Raw genomic sequence first — 15,820 nt, forward strand, 5'->3', positions numbered from 1 at the left:
TATGGCTGAGTAATATTCCATTTTATATATATATATATATATATATATATATATATATATATATATACATATATATATAAAACATCTTTTTTATCCATACGTCTGTTGATGGACACTTGGGTTGCTTCCATACTTTAAACAGTGCTACTGTAACATTGGGGTACATGTATCTTTTCAAAATAGTGTTTTTGTCTTTTCTGGATATATACCCAGGAGTGGAATTGTTGGATCATATAGCAACTCTGTTTTTAATTTTTTGAGGAACCTCCATACTGTTTTCCATGATGGCTGCACCAATTTACATTCCCACTAACGGTGTACAAGGGTTCCCTTTTCTTTACATCCTATTTGTTATTTGTAGACTTTTTGACAATAGCCATTCTGACAGGTATGATGTGATATCTCATTTTGGTTTTGATTTGCATTTATCTAATAAATAGGGATACTGAGCATCTTTTCATGTGCCTGTTAGCCATCTGTATGTCTTTGGGAAAATGTCTGTTCAGGTCTTCTGCCCATTTTTTGATTGTGCTGTTTTTGTTGTTTTCTAAGAGTTCAGCTTTTTATTGAGCATGTTACGAAAGAGGTTTAGTCAAAAAGACCAAAGCCCATGTCATCATCATACTCCTCCATCATACTCCTCACATTATTCTTTCTTTGCTTCCACTTTCTTCTCCTCAGCTGGGGCGGCAGTGGTGGAGGGGGCAGGTCCACTAGCCCCTACATTGCAGATGAGGCTCACCATGTTGACATGGGCCAGAACCTGTGCAAACAAGCCTGGCCAGAAAGGTTCAACATTTACATCGGCTGCTTTAATGAGGGCATTGATCTTATCCTCCGTGATCTTCACCTCATTGTCATGCAGGATGAGGGCTGAGTAGGTGCAGGAGTAGGTGCAGGTGGGCTACAAGGCAGTGGAGGCCACAGTGCAAGTGAGTGCTAGGTGTGGTACTGCCTGGCGTGATGCTAGTTGCTGGTCCCCAATGCGGACCTTAGCTTCCTCTGAAGGGCTGAGCCACCTTAGCGGTAGCTGAGGAAAGCAGGCTGTTTCTTTGGGGGTTTTGTTTTTTGGGGGTTTTTTAATTGAAGTATAGTTGATTTACAATGTTGTGTTAATTTCTGCTGAAATCACCAAAAGTCAAAAGTGAATCAGTTATATATATATATATTTTTTTCTTTTTGATATTCTTTTCCATTATGGTTTATCATAGCATATTGAATATAGTTCCCCGTGCTATACAATAGAACCTTGTTGTTTATCCATTCTATATATAATAGTTTGCATCTGCGAATCCCAAACTCCCAATCCATCCCTCCTCCACACCCCCATCCCCCTTGGCAACCACAAGTCTTTTCTCTATGTCTGTGAATCTGTTTCTATTTCATAGATAAGTTCATTTGTGTCATATTTTAGATTCCACATATGAGTGATATCATATGGTATTTGTTTTTCTCTTTCTGACTTTCTTCACATAGTATGATAATCTCTAGGTCCACCCATGTTGCTGCAAATGGCATTATTTCATTTTTTATGGCTGAGTAGTATTCCATTGTATATATGTACCACATCTTCTTTATCCATTCATCTGTTGATGGATATGTAGGTTATTTCCATGTCGTGGCTATTGTAAATAGTGCTTCTATGAACATTGGGGTATGTGTGTCATTTCAAATTAGAGTTTTCTCTGGATATATGCCCAGGAGTGGGATTGCTGAATCATATGGTAGCTCTCTTTTTAGTTTTTTAAGGAACCTCCATACTATTTTCCATAGTGGCTGCACCAACTTACATTCCCACCAACAGTGTAGCAGGGTTCCCTTTTCTCCACACCCTCTCCATCATTTGTTATTGTAGACTTTTTAATGATGGCCATTCTGACTGGTGTGAGGCGGTACCTCATTGTAGTTTTGATTTGCATTCTCTAATAATTACTGGTGTTGAGCATATTTTCATGTGCCTTTGGCCATCTGTATGTCTTCTTTGGAGAAATGTCTATTTAGTTCCTCTGCCCATTTTTTGATTGGGTTGTTTGGGTTTTTTTGATACTGAGTTGTATGAGCTGTTTATATATTTGGAATATTAACCTCTTGTTGGTCATATCATTTGCAAATATTTTCTTCCATTCAGTAGGTTGTCTTTTCATTTTGTTGGTGGTTTCCTTTCCTGTGCAAAAGCTTTTCAGTTTAATTAGGTTCCATTTGTTTATTTTTGTTTTTATTTCTTTTGCCTTGAGAGACAAATCCAAAAATATATATATCTACAATTTATGTCAGAGAGTGTTCTGCCTATGTTCTCTTCTAGGAGTTTCATGGTTTCAGATCTTAAATGTAGGTCTTTAATCCATTTTGTGTTTATTTTTGTATATGGTATGAGGAAATGTTCTAATCTCATTGTTTTACATGTAGCTGTCCAGTGCTGAGGGACCTAGTCTTTAATGTTAACTTTTGACCATCCCTCTTCTACCCAGCACTCTAGCATCAAAACTTATGTAATTAAGCACAAAATTAATCAAGGCACTCTATGGTCTGGATATAGTAGCATGAAACAAGTTCTTACAATTCTGGTGCTTTTAGGTTTGTGGGGAAAGAAATACTGTTAACAAACAATAAAATTTGGTTTATAAATCAGAAGTAAGATATTAAAAGATTCAGTATCCCCACATACAATATTCATTTTTAATATTTTGCCTCATCTCTTTTCCTATTTGAAAGTAACATACTCTGACTCCCATATAACGTTTGACATTTGGCAACATCTTGTGAGGGTCTGTGTATATTTAAGGGTGAGGAAGAACCTGGTTTGCTCAGAAGCTTCTGTGGATGCTGGGATTTTGTCATTGCATTGTCTGTCTGCATGATACAGTTGGGGTTATCAGTAATTATAACTTGTTTAGATATTTTTGGTTAGGAGTAGAAAGTAAAAGGAGATAATACCTTTTGCTACTTAAAAGAGGGAATTAGGGCTTCCCTGGTGGCGCAGTGGTTGAGGGTCTGCCTGCCAATGCAGGGGACACGGGTCCATGCCCCAGTCCGGGAAGATCCCACATGCTGCGGAGCGGCTAGGCCCATGGGCCATGGCAGCTGGGCCTGCGCGTCTGAAGCCTGTGCTCCGCAACGGGAGAGGCCTGCGTACCACCAAAAAAAAAAAAAAAGAGAGGGAATTAGAGCTTGCATCTGTGGGACTTCCCTGGTGGCACAGTGGTTAAGACTCCGTGCTCCCAACGCAGGGGGCTGGGGTTTGATCCCTGGTCAGAGAACTAGATCCCACATGCATGCCACAACTAAGAGTTTGCATACCACAACTAAAGAGCTGGCAAGCCGCAACAAGGGAGCCCGCCTGCTGTAACTAAGACCTGATGCAACCTAATTAATTAATTTTTTAAAAAAGAAGTTACATTTGGAAGAGATTTATTGTTAAAACCAGTGATATTTTCTTTCTCCCATTTCAAGCCCTGGGCAAAAACCTTATGAAAACATGTAGATGGACTGTTATGGCCCCATTGAACATCTGACTCTGTTGCAATGTCATTAAAATGAATTTTTGGAGCCAGTTCAATTTGTCTTTAGCTTTATAGACATGGCCTTATTTGTATCTATTGCTCTCCCTTTCATGGAAGCATAATAAAGGAAAGAAAAAAACAGCATCCAATCAATCAGTCAGTCAATCAGAAATAAGAGCTTTGAAGGAAAGTTCACAATGAATGTAAGATAACAGGGGAACCAGAGATGTGTTGTGTATTTCCTCTATGGAGAGTAGAGGTCTCCGTGATTAAGGATGTCATCAGGAATTATTTATGTTGCCACCGTCTAATACAAATTAAATTAACACAGTTTCAGGAATTGCTCAGGTATGAATATAAATAGTAGGTGTGATACAGACAGCATCCAGCATTTGTGAGGGCAACAGTAATGATTCCTATTAAAATAAAGGTATATTCACACACATTAAGATAAGTAATATAAGAAAACACTAAAACAGAAAATAAGAAGTGTTGGAAAGAATGTGGAGAAATTAGAACACTTGTGCACTGTTGATAGGAATATAAAAATGGTACAATCAGTATGGAAAAAGATAAGTAGTTCCTCAAAAAATTAAAAACAGAATCACCATATAATCTAGCAATTTCACTTCTGGGTATATACCCAAAACAGTTGAAAGCAGAATCTCTAAGATATACTTGTAAACCTATCTATTTAGCATCATTTATTCACACCAGGCAAATGGTGGAAGCAACTCAAATGTACATAGACTTATGAATGGATGATCAAAGGTAGTATATACATACAATGGGATATTATTCAACATTAAAAAATAAGGAAATTCCAACATATGCTACAACATGGATAAAGCTTGAGGACATTATTTTAAGTGAAGTAAGCCATTCATATGAAGACAAATACTGTATGATACCACTTATATGAGGTACCTAAAGAAGTCAAATGCATAGAGATTGAGAGTAGAATGGTGGTTTGCAGGGGAGCGAGCAGAATGGAGGGGGTAGTTGTTTACTGGACATAGAATTTCCATCTTGGAAGATGAAAAGAGTTCTGGAGATCGGTAGTGATAGTCGTACAGCAGTATAAATGTAAATGCCAATAAACTATATACTTGAAAATGGTTAAGATGGTAAATTTTATGTTATGTGTGTTTTACCACAATAATAAAACATGGGGGAAAATCCACAGGACTGCACAGACCCCATTGGACCCTAAAATGCCACAAAGCCCTAAGCTTCTTTCCTCCTTGTTTACAGCACTAAATCTGTCCATTTTCCTGTGTTCATAAAGGACCTTTTCCAAAGCAGTACCTTTGACTCTAAGGCTGTCTCTAGACTTGGTCCCCAGGCTTGGCTTACCTACCTCCTCACCTCTTCTCTCCAGACCTTGCAACCCCGCTCACTGGCCTAAGCCTCAGGAACTATGTGAAGCCTGTCCTATTGTTTGTTTACGAAAAATTTATTTTAAAAAGTAAAATACTACATTCAACATATTCAACCTAATGGAAAAGAAATCAATAAAGAAGCGAAGTTGGGACTGAAATGTCATGAGAACTGTTGGGGAAAAAAAGGTAAAATGCAGGTGTAATATAAATACTCATATAATGGGTAAAATAATCCAATCAAGAGTCAGAAAAAAAAAGTCAGAAATTATCACCGTATGTTTAAGACAAAAAAAAAAAAAGAGGCAACTATATGCTCTCCATAGGAAATGCTTTTAATTTTAAATTCAAAGATGCAAAAAGATAGAAAGTAAAAGGATCAGAAAAAGATATATATGTAAATACACCCACCAGAAAGCTGGAGAGACTCTCCTAATACCAGGAGGGAAAAAGACTTTAAAAGAAAAAATATTACTAGAGATATAGAAGGCTGTATCATGAAAAAGGTCGATTCATCAGGAAGCTATAACATTTATATGTGCATTTAATAACAGAGTGCCAAAATAAATGAAGCAAAAGAGAAATGAAGGGAAAAACAACAGTAAATGGAGACTCCAGTATCTCACTTTGAATATTATATACACAACTAGGCAAAATATCAACACAGAAATAAAAGACTGGTAAAACACTATAAATTAAGTACACCTTATGTGTCTACAGAACACTGCACCCAACAACAACAGAATATATATTCTTCAGAAGTGCATATGAAACCTCCAGGGTAGAACAAATGCTAGGACATAAACTTCACTAAATTTAAAATACTAAGAATAAATACTTTTATGGTCTGTGACAACAATGGAATGAAATTAGAAATCAATAACTTACGAAAAACTGGAGAAATTCACAAATATGAAAAAAAATGCTCGTAAATAACCAATGTGTCAAAGAAGAAATCCATACAGAAGTGAGGAAATGTCTCAAACCAATAATCTCACCTTCCACCTTATCACACTTGAAAGGATGGGCACCAACACACACCCCCCCCCAAGGAGATGAAGGAAATAAAAAAGAGCAGAAAATAGAGAATAGAAACAGCATATAGAAATCAGTGAAATCAAAAGTGAGGTGTTTGAAAAAAATTAATAAAATTGACAAATCTTTAGCTAAACTGACTGAAAGAAAAAGAAGACTCAAATTCCGAAAATCGGACAGAAGGAAAGACTATTCCACCAACCTTACAGCAATAAAAAGGATTATAAAGGAATTCAATGAACAGTATGGCAACAAATTAGATAATTTAGATGAAATAGACAAACTCCTAGAAATATACATCCTGCAGAAAATAACTCAAGAAGAAAATAGAGTTTCTGACTATACAAGTGACGTGGTTGAATTACTAAGCAAAAACTACTCAAAAGGAAAGCCCAGGCCCAAATGGCTTCACCATAGAATTCTCCAAATCATTCATAGGTTTAATATGATTCTTCAGAGACCCTCCCCACAAATAGAATCAACACAACACTTCAAACTCATTCTATCAGACCAGTATTACTCTTACTTTAAAACCAAAGGTATTATTAAAAAATGAAGAAACCAATTTTCCTTGTGAAAATGGATGCCAAAAAATCAACCATACTAGAAAACCTAATCCAGCATCATCTAACCACAAATATACAGCGTGACTAAGTTGGATTTACTTCAGGGATGCTAGGTTGAGTTAATATCTCAAAATCAACTTAGGCAATATAACGTATTAATACAGTAATAAGCAAAAATGTCATGATCACCTCAGTAGACTCATAGAAAGTACAGTTGACCCTTGAACAACATAGGTTTGAACTGCACAGGTCCACTTATATGCAGATCTTTTCCAAAAAATATATTGGAAAAAACTTCGGAGATTTGCAACAATTTGAAAAAACTTGCAGATGAACCATGTAGCCTGGAAATATTGAAAAAATTAAGGAAAAGCTAGGTATGTCACGAATCTATTAAATGTAGATACTAGTCTATTTTATCATTTACTACCACAAAATATACACACATCTATTATAAAATGTTAAAACTTATCAAAACTTATGCAGTATGCCTGAAACTAACACAACATTGTAAATCAACCATACTCCAATAAATTTTTTTAAAAAGACTAGTAATACAAAAAAAAAAAACCTTATGCACACACAGACCATACATAGCACCATTTGCAATTGAGGGAAATGTAAACAAACAGAAACATGCCATATTAAAACTACATAAAATTAACTGTAGTATATACTCTACTATTTGAATAATTTTGTAGCCACCTCCTGATGCTATTTTGGTGAGCTCAAGTGATGTGAGTATCCATAAAATGTCATGTGATGCTAGTTCCCTGGTGGTCTAGTGGTTAGGATTCGTTGCTTGCACTGCAACGAATTGAACCCGTGGTCTGGGTTCAACCCCTGGTCAGGGAACTGAGATCTCACAAGCCGCATGGTGCAGCCAAAAATAAAAAAACTTATGTTTTTTTAATCATCTCCACGTGTGCAGTTTGTCTCTCCAGTGAATTGCATATGGCAGTAAAAAGTGTTCTTTTTTGGTTCTTGAGTATTTTTCGTGTTCAGTGCAATACTGTAAACCTTGAATAACACCATGGGACCCATGGAAAGTGCCACTAATGATGCTGGAAGTGTTCCCAAGAAGCAGAGAAAAGTCACTGTTAACAAGTCCAAGCTCATACTGCTTGCTAAACGACAGGCCAACAAATCAAGAGATTAGTTGTGGGGGCAAGGAATAGCTACTTTATTTTGGAAGCCAGCAGACCAAGAAGATGGTGGACTAGTGTCCCAAAGAACCATCTTCCCTGAGTTAGAATTCAGGCTTCTTTTATACGAAAAGGGAAGGGGATAAATTCAAACGTTTCCTGGTTCCAGTCAGACTCTGAAGGGAATGTGTTAACTTCTTCCTTCCTGCATCCATTCACAGGTAAGCCTCGCCAGGATGTTTTCTGTGAGCTAAACAAAGGTATTTTAGCTTAACGTTCATTACATGGGAGGCAGGGTTCCCAGAGATGGACCATTATGTATACTTTAAGCTTGTAGGCAACATCCCTTTAGTGATTAACTTGTAGCAAAAGCAATAGAATAGCAAGGTAAAAGTAAAAGAAACAGATCCAATATGGAGTCAGATTTGTTCTTCCCTATTATATCATGACATTACAAGAAAAAGTTGAATTGCTTGATATATATTGTAATTTAGGTCTGTAGCTGCAGTTGCTTTCCATTTCAAGATAAATGAGTCCAACATAAGGACCATAGTAAAAAAAAAAAGAGAGAAGGGTATTCCTTAAGCCATTGCTGCCACTATGCCAGCAGGTATGGAAATCTTGCACGTTTTATGAAATACTTTTTTTTTAATTTATTTTATTGTATTTTATTTTATTTTTTGGCTGCATTGGGTCTTTGTTGCTGCACGTGGGCTTTTCTCTGGTTGTGGCGAGCAGGGGCTACTCTTTGTTGCCGTTCATGGGCTTCTCACTGCGGTAGCTTCTCTTGTTGCAGAGCACAGGCTCTAGGCACGTGGGCTTCAGTAGTTGTGGCACTCAGGCTCAGTAGTTGTGGCGCACGAGCTTAGTTGCTCCGCAGCATGTGAGATCTTCCCAGACCAAGGCTCGAACCCATGTCCCCTGCATTGGCAGGTGGATTCTTAACCACTGTGCCACCAGGGAAGTCCCAAGACTGCCTTTTAAAGTTCTTTTGGTATTGGAGAATGCCCCTGATGACCCAGAACCCCACGAGTTCAACACTGAAGGCATCAAAGTGGTCTACTAGCCCCCAAACACAAGGTCTCTAATTCAGCCTCTAGATCAGGCAGTCATAAGGACTTTTTTTTTAAATGTCTATTTATTTATTTGGCTGTGCCAGGTCTTAGTTCCGGCATGCAGGCTCTTCATAGCGGCATGCAGGGTCTTTTAGTTACAGCCTGCAGGATCTTTAGCTGTGGCATGTGGGATCTAGTTCCCTGACCAGGGATCGAACCCAGGCCCCCTGCATTGGGAGCACGGAGTCTTAGCCACTGGACCACCAGGAAAGTCCCCATAAGGACCTTTAAGTCTCATTATACACACCACTCTATGAAAAGGATTGTCAATGCTATGGAAGAGAACTCCAAAAGAGAGAACATCATGAAAGCTTGGAAGTATTGCACCATCAAAGATGCCATCATTGTTATAGAAAAAGCTGTGAAATCCCAAACAAATTCCTGCTGGAGAAAACTGTGTCCAGATGTTGTACATGACCCCACAAGATTTACGACAGAGCAAATCAAGGAAATCATGAAAGAGATTGTGGGTATGGCAAAAAAAATTCGGTGGGGGGGTGAAGGGTTTCAAGATATGGATTTTGGAGAAATTCGAGATCTAGTAGACACCACACCAGAGGAATTAACAGATAAATTGATGGAGATGAGTGCTTCCAAATCATTGCCAGACAATGAAGATACAGAAGCAGTGCCAGAAACAAAATGACATTAGACAATCAAAGAGTTTCAGTTATTCAAGACTACTTTTGGACTTCCTTGCTGGCGCAGTGCTTAAGAATTCTCTTGCCAATGCAGGGGGCACGGATTCAATCCCTGGTCTGGGAAGATCCCACATGCTGCGGAGCAGCTAAGCCTGCACGCCACAACTACTGAAGCCCCTGTGCCTAGAGCCCATGCTCCAAAACAAGAGAAGCCATTGCATTGAGAAGCCCACGCACGGCAATGAAGAATAGCCCCTGCTCGCCACAACCAGAGAAAAGCCCACGCTCAGCAACAAAGACCCAACGCAGCCAAAAAAAAAAAAAAAGACTGCTTTTGACATGGACCCTTCTATGATACAGGCACTGAAACTAAAGCAAATGGTGGAAGAAGAATTGGTACTATAGAAACATTTTTTAAGAAATGAATGAAATATTTTTAGAGAAATGAAACATTTTTAGAGAAATGAATAAGCAAAAGAGTCAGAAATTATAGTGTATTTCCATAAAATTACACCTCTCCTGCCTTCCCTTCCACCTTCTCTACCTCTTCCACCTCTGCCATCCCTCGGAGAGCTAGACCACCCCCTCCTATTCAGTCTACTCAATGTGGAGACAAGGATGAAGACCCTTTATGATGATTCACTTCTACTTAATGAATAGTAAATATTCATCACACTGTACAGTTAATCAACTTTATTGTATATGTGTGTGAATGACTTCATGTGAAAATCTAATAACTGTGTGGCAAGAACTCTATGAGATGTTTTTGTGTCATTATTGTCATCATCTCTTAATTATTATCATCTGCAAGACTTGTAAGGAAGTGGAAAGCCTATCCTTACCTAGGTATAAAGTGAGTGATATTTAATATAAAATTAGTGATGTGTAAATTTTATTACTGTTTTATAACTTTGCTTTCAAAGAATTACATTACCATACAGTATGCTTCTCTCTCGTAACTGGAGAAACTGCATATCAGCCTATGATCACAGGTAAGTGGTTTTTTCAAAAAATGGAACAATGTTTTCAATACTGTATTATGAATATGACCATAATACATGATAAAAATTTTATAATGATTCATTCATTAGTTATAGGCTAGGATACCATGAAGCAACTGTATCCATTACACGAGGCTACCATAAAGCAATCATATTGCCATTTCTTCATTATCAGTGCATGAATCATTATAATTATGAATTTCTTTTTCACATTATCTTTTCATTTTTGATGTCGTGTTAGTAATACATATAACATCACAGCGTTTTGTATCATATAAGACAATATTGATGGAGGTACTGATAGACAATTCATCTTGTAAACAGAAGACAAACTTATGGTATTGATAAATACAGTACAGTACTGTAAATGTATTTTCCTTACGAGTTTCTTAATAATATTTTATTTTCTCTTGCTTACTTTCTTGTAATAATACAATATACAGTCATATTACATACAAAATATGTGCTAATCAGCTGTTTATGTTATCTGGTCAACAGTAGTCTATTAATAAAGTTTTAGGGGAGTCAATAGTTATATGTAGATTTTTGACTGCCTGGGGACAGCACCTCTAACTCCTGCATTGTTCAAGGGTCAGCTGTAGTTGACAACCTACAGCACCCTCTCATGATAAAAACCCTCAGCAAACCAGGTATTGATAGAAATTTCCTTCACATGAAAATGAGCATCGATGAAAAAAATCACAGCTGATATTATATTTAATTGGTGAAACACTGGATGCTTTCCCCTGAATATCAGGAAGGAAACAATGATATCTGCTCTTATCATTTCTATTTGACAATACCCTGGGGGTTTTAGCCAGGACAATTGTGCAATGAATAAATGAAAGAAAAGGAAATAAAATGAATCCAGGTTGGATAAGAGAAAGTAATGCTGTCTCCACATGTAGATGATGTATCCTGTAAATAGAAAACTCTATAAGGAATCCACTTTTTAAAAAAAAATATTAGAAATGATAATCGAGTTTGGCAAGGTTGTAGGGTACAAGATCAATATATAAAAATACATTCTATTTCTAATCACTTGCAACAAAAAATCTGAAAATGAAATTTAAAAAACAAATCCATTCACAAGAGCATAAAAATGAATAAAATAGGGGAGAGGGATAAATTGGGAGATTGGGATTGACATTTAAATGCTACTATGTATAAAATAGATGGCTAATAAAAGCCTACTGTATAGCACAGGAAACTCTGCTCAATACTCTGTGATGGCCTATATGGGAAAATAATCTAAAAAGAGAGTGGATATATGTATATGTATAACTGATTCACTTTGCTGTACACCTGAAACTAACACAACATTGTAAATCAACTGTACCACAATAAAATGAATAAAATAGTTAGGACTAAATTTAACAAAAGAGATACCAAGCAAAAACTCCAAAATCCACAAAACGTTGAGCAAAGTTAAAGATCTAATTACATGGTATAACCTCCCATGTACGTACATTGGAAGACAATATTTTGAGATGGCAATACTCCTCCAAATAATCCACAGATTGAGTGCAATCTCTGTCAGAATCCCAACTGACTTCTTTACAGAAATTGTTAAACTGTTTCAAAAATTCAGATAGAATTGCAAGGTATCCAGAATAACCAAAACAATGAAAGCAAAAATCAAGTAGGAGGACTCACATTTCCTTATTTCAAAACTTTCTGCTGAACAATGGTAATGAAGGTAGTGTGGTAATGACACAGGGATGGACATATAAATCATTGGAATAGAATGAGATTTCATAAATAAACCCATCCGTCTGTGGTCAACTGGTTTTCAAACACAATGCCAAGAATGGGAAAAGAATATTATTCTTAAAAGTTGGCACTGGGACGAGTGGATAGCCACATGCCAAAGAATGAAGTGGATGTTTACATCACAGCACATACAGTAATTTACCAAAATGGATCAAAGACCTAAACATAAGAGGTTAAACCTTAATACTCTTAGAAAAAATGTAGGGACTTCCCTGGAGGTCCAGTGGTTAAGACTCTGCACTTCCACTGCAGGGGCCACAGGTTCAATTCTTGGTCCTTGAACTAAGATCCTCGCATGACCAGTGGCGCGGCCAAAATATATATGTATATGGAGGAAAATATTCATGACCTTGGATTTGGCACAAAATTATTCAAGATGACACCAAAAAAAAAAGACAACTTGAATTTAATCAAAATTATTAACTTTTGTACTTAAGAGTATACTATCAAAAAGGTGAAAACACACATTGGGACCCAAGTTTACTATTGTGGGAATATAGAATGGTGCAGCCACTTTATTTATTTATTTTTAATTAATTTATTTACTTACTTATTTTTGGCTGCATTGGGTCTTCCTTGCTGTTCGCGGGCTTTCTTTAGTTGCAGCGAGCAGGGGCGTTGCGGTGTGTGGTCTTCACATTGTGGTGGCTTCTCTTGTTGTGGATCCCGGGCTCTAGACACGTGGGTTTCAGTAGTTGTGGCACTCGGGTTCAGTAGTTCTGGCGCACGGGCTTAGTTGCTCCGCAGCATGTGGAATCTTCCCGGACCAGGGCTCAAAGCCGTGTCCCCTGCATTGGTAGGTGGATTCTTAACCACTGCGCCACCAGAGAAGCCCGGTGCAGCCACTTTAGAAAACAGTATGGCATGGGAATTCCCTGGCAGTCCAGTGGTTAGGACTCCGCGCTTTCACTGCTCGGGGCCTGGTTCTATCCCTGGTCAAAGAACTAAGATCCTGCAAGCCGGGCGATGCGACCAAAACACGCACACACACACACACACACACACACACACACACACACACTCAAAATCCCCACAAAAACAAACAAACAAACAAAAAACAGTATAGCAGTTCCTCAAAAATTATATTCAAAGTTACCATGTGATCCAGCAATACTATTTCTGGGTATGTACTCCCAGGACTCAGATATTTCTACACCCATGTTCACAGGAATGTTATTCATGAGCCAAAACGTGGTAGCAACACATGTGTCCATCAAAAATGAATGGATAACAAAATTTAGTATATACATAGAATGGAATTTTATTCAGATTTAGAAAGAAAGGAAATTCTAACACATGCTGTAACATGGGTGAAACGAGAACATCATGCTAAGTGAAATAAGCCAGTCAAAAATGGACAACTACTATATGAATCCACTTGTATGAAGTACTTAGAATAGTGAAATTCATAGAGACAGAAAGTAGAATGGTGGTTGGTAGGGCCTGGGGGAAAGGGAAGTGGGAGATGTTGTTTAATATATTTAGATTTTCAGTTTTGAAAGATGAAAACACTTCTGAGATTGATTTCCCAATGTAGTGTACTTCTCACTACTGAACTGGACATTTAAGATGTAAACTTCATAGTATGTGTTAAAAGTTAAAATTTTAAAGCAAGAGAAGGAAAACACAGCCCACAGAATGGAAGAAAGTTTTGCAAATAAAATATCTAAGGGATTTGTATTGAAGGTATATAAAGAACACTAATAACTCAGTAAGAAGTCAACTAACCCAATTTTAAAATATGAAAGAATGTAAATAGACATTTTTAAAGGAAAATGTACAAATGGTCAAGAACACATTAAAAGATGCTTGCACTAGCCATTAGAGAAATTCAAATCAAAACCCCAATGAGAGGGACTTCCCTGGTGGTGCAGTGGTTAAGACTCCATGCTCCCAATGCAGGGGGCTGGGGTTCAATCCCTGGTCAGGGAACTAGATCCCACATGCATGCCACAACTAAGGAGCCCATCTGCCGCAGATAAGAGCCGGTGCAACCAAATAAATAAATACATTTTAAAAAATGAGATACCACTTCACAACCACTAGGATAGCTAGAGTTAAAAAAGTGAGATAATAAATTTTTTGTGGATGATATGGGAAAATTGGAACCCTCAACCACTGCCGGTGGGAATATAAAATGGTGCAACAACTTTGGAAAACAAATCTGGCAATTCCTCGGAAATTAAACCTAGAATTACCATAGGACCCATCAATTCATTCCTAGGTATATGCCCAATAGAAATGAAAATATGTCCAAACAAAAACTTGTACACGAAAGTTTATTGTAACGTTATTCATAATAGCCAAAAGGTGGAAACAAACTAAATGTCCATTAAGAAATGAGTAAATAAAGAAAATGTGTTTTACGCATACAGTGGAATATTATTCAGCCATAAAGATGAATGAGGTATCCATACATGCTACCACATAGAAATTCCTTGAAAAAGTTATGCTAAGCAACTGAAGTTAATTACAAAGATAATACTGCATATGATTCCATTCGTATATAACTCCAGAACAGGGAAATCTGTAGAAACAGAAAGATTAGAGGTTGCCTACAACTCTGGCTTGGAGGAGGAAGATGGGAAGATAGGGAAGTGATATCTAAAGGGTACCAGGGTTTCTTTTAGAGGTGACAAAAATGTTCAAAAATTGTGGTGCTGATTGAACATATCTGTGAATGTACTGAAAAACATTGACTTGTACACATTAAAGGGATGCAGTGTATGGTATGTGTATTTTACCTCAATAAAACTATTCAGATAAATAAATGCATTAGAAGTTTTGAACCAATGTGTTAAGAATATTAAAAGTTTTCAAGTATATCCCACATTTCCAAAACTTATTGTTTTATATATATATAATGTTCAATGTCAATTATACCTCGTTTGGTTTTTTTTGGTTTTGTTTTTGTTTTTGTTTTGCGGTACCGGGCCTCTCACTGTTGTGGCCTCTCCCGTTGCCGAGCACAGGCTCTGAACGCGCAGGCTCAGCGGCCATGGCTCACGGGCCCAGCCACTCCGCGGCATGTGGGATCTTCCCAGACCGGGGCACGAACCCGTGTCCCCTACATCGGCAGGCGGACTCTCAACCACTGTGCCACCAGGGAAGCCCCTGTTTGTTTGTTTGTTTGTTTTTTAATTTATTTTTGGCTGCATTGGGTCTTCTTTGCTGCCCGCGGGCTTTCTCTAGTTGCAGCGCACGGGCTTCTCACTGCGGTGTCTTCTCCCATTGCAGAGCACGTGCTCTAGGCGCTCGGTTTTCACTAGTTGTGGCAGGTAGTCTTCAGTAGTTGTGGCGCAGGGCCTTAGTTGCTCCGCGGCACCAGGGATCGAACCCGTGTCCCCTGCATTGGCAGGTGGATTCTTAACCACTGTGTCACCAGGGAAGCCCCTAAAACTTATTGTTTTTTGTTATATTGGTAAAAATAGTAACTAGGGGCTTCCCTAGTTGCACGCAGCGACAAAGACCCAATGCAACCAAAAATAAATAAATAAATTTATAAAAAAATAGTAACTGGATTGCCTTAGGGATATCATAGCCGTTTACATTTCAAAATTTCTAGGCACACACTCTGAAACTAAAATAAATTTCCTTCTAGTGTAAAATGTATACCTGAGAGTATTGTTGAACACATCTCGCAAATTATGATTGGTGGGAGAAGA

General features: G+C 37.8%; 1 pseudogene; it reads right to left on the bottom strand.

The window, feature by feature from the left end:
* Positions 1-588: 588 nt before the first annotated feature.
* LOC113608883 (60S acidic ribosomal protein P1 pseudogene) lies at positions 589-2,756 on the bottom strand (annotated as a pseudogene).
* Positions 2,757-15,820: the final 13,064 nt, after the last annotated feature.

Source organism: Aethalodelphis obliquidens, unplaced genomic scaffold (assembly GCF_003676395.1).
Source record: "Aethalodelphis obliquidens isolate GAN/ISIS:26980383/991018 unplaced genomic scaffold, ASM367639v1 scaffold53, whole genome shotgun sequence".
NCBI lineage: Eukaryota > Metazoa > Chordata > Mammalia > Artiodactyla > Delphinidae > Aethalodelphis > Aethalodelphis obliquidens.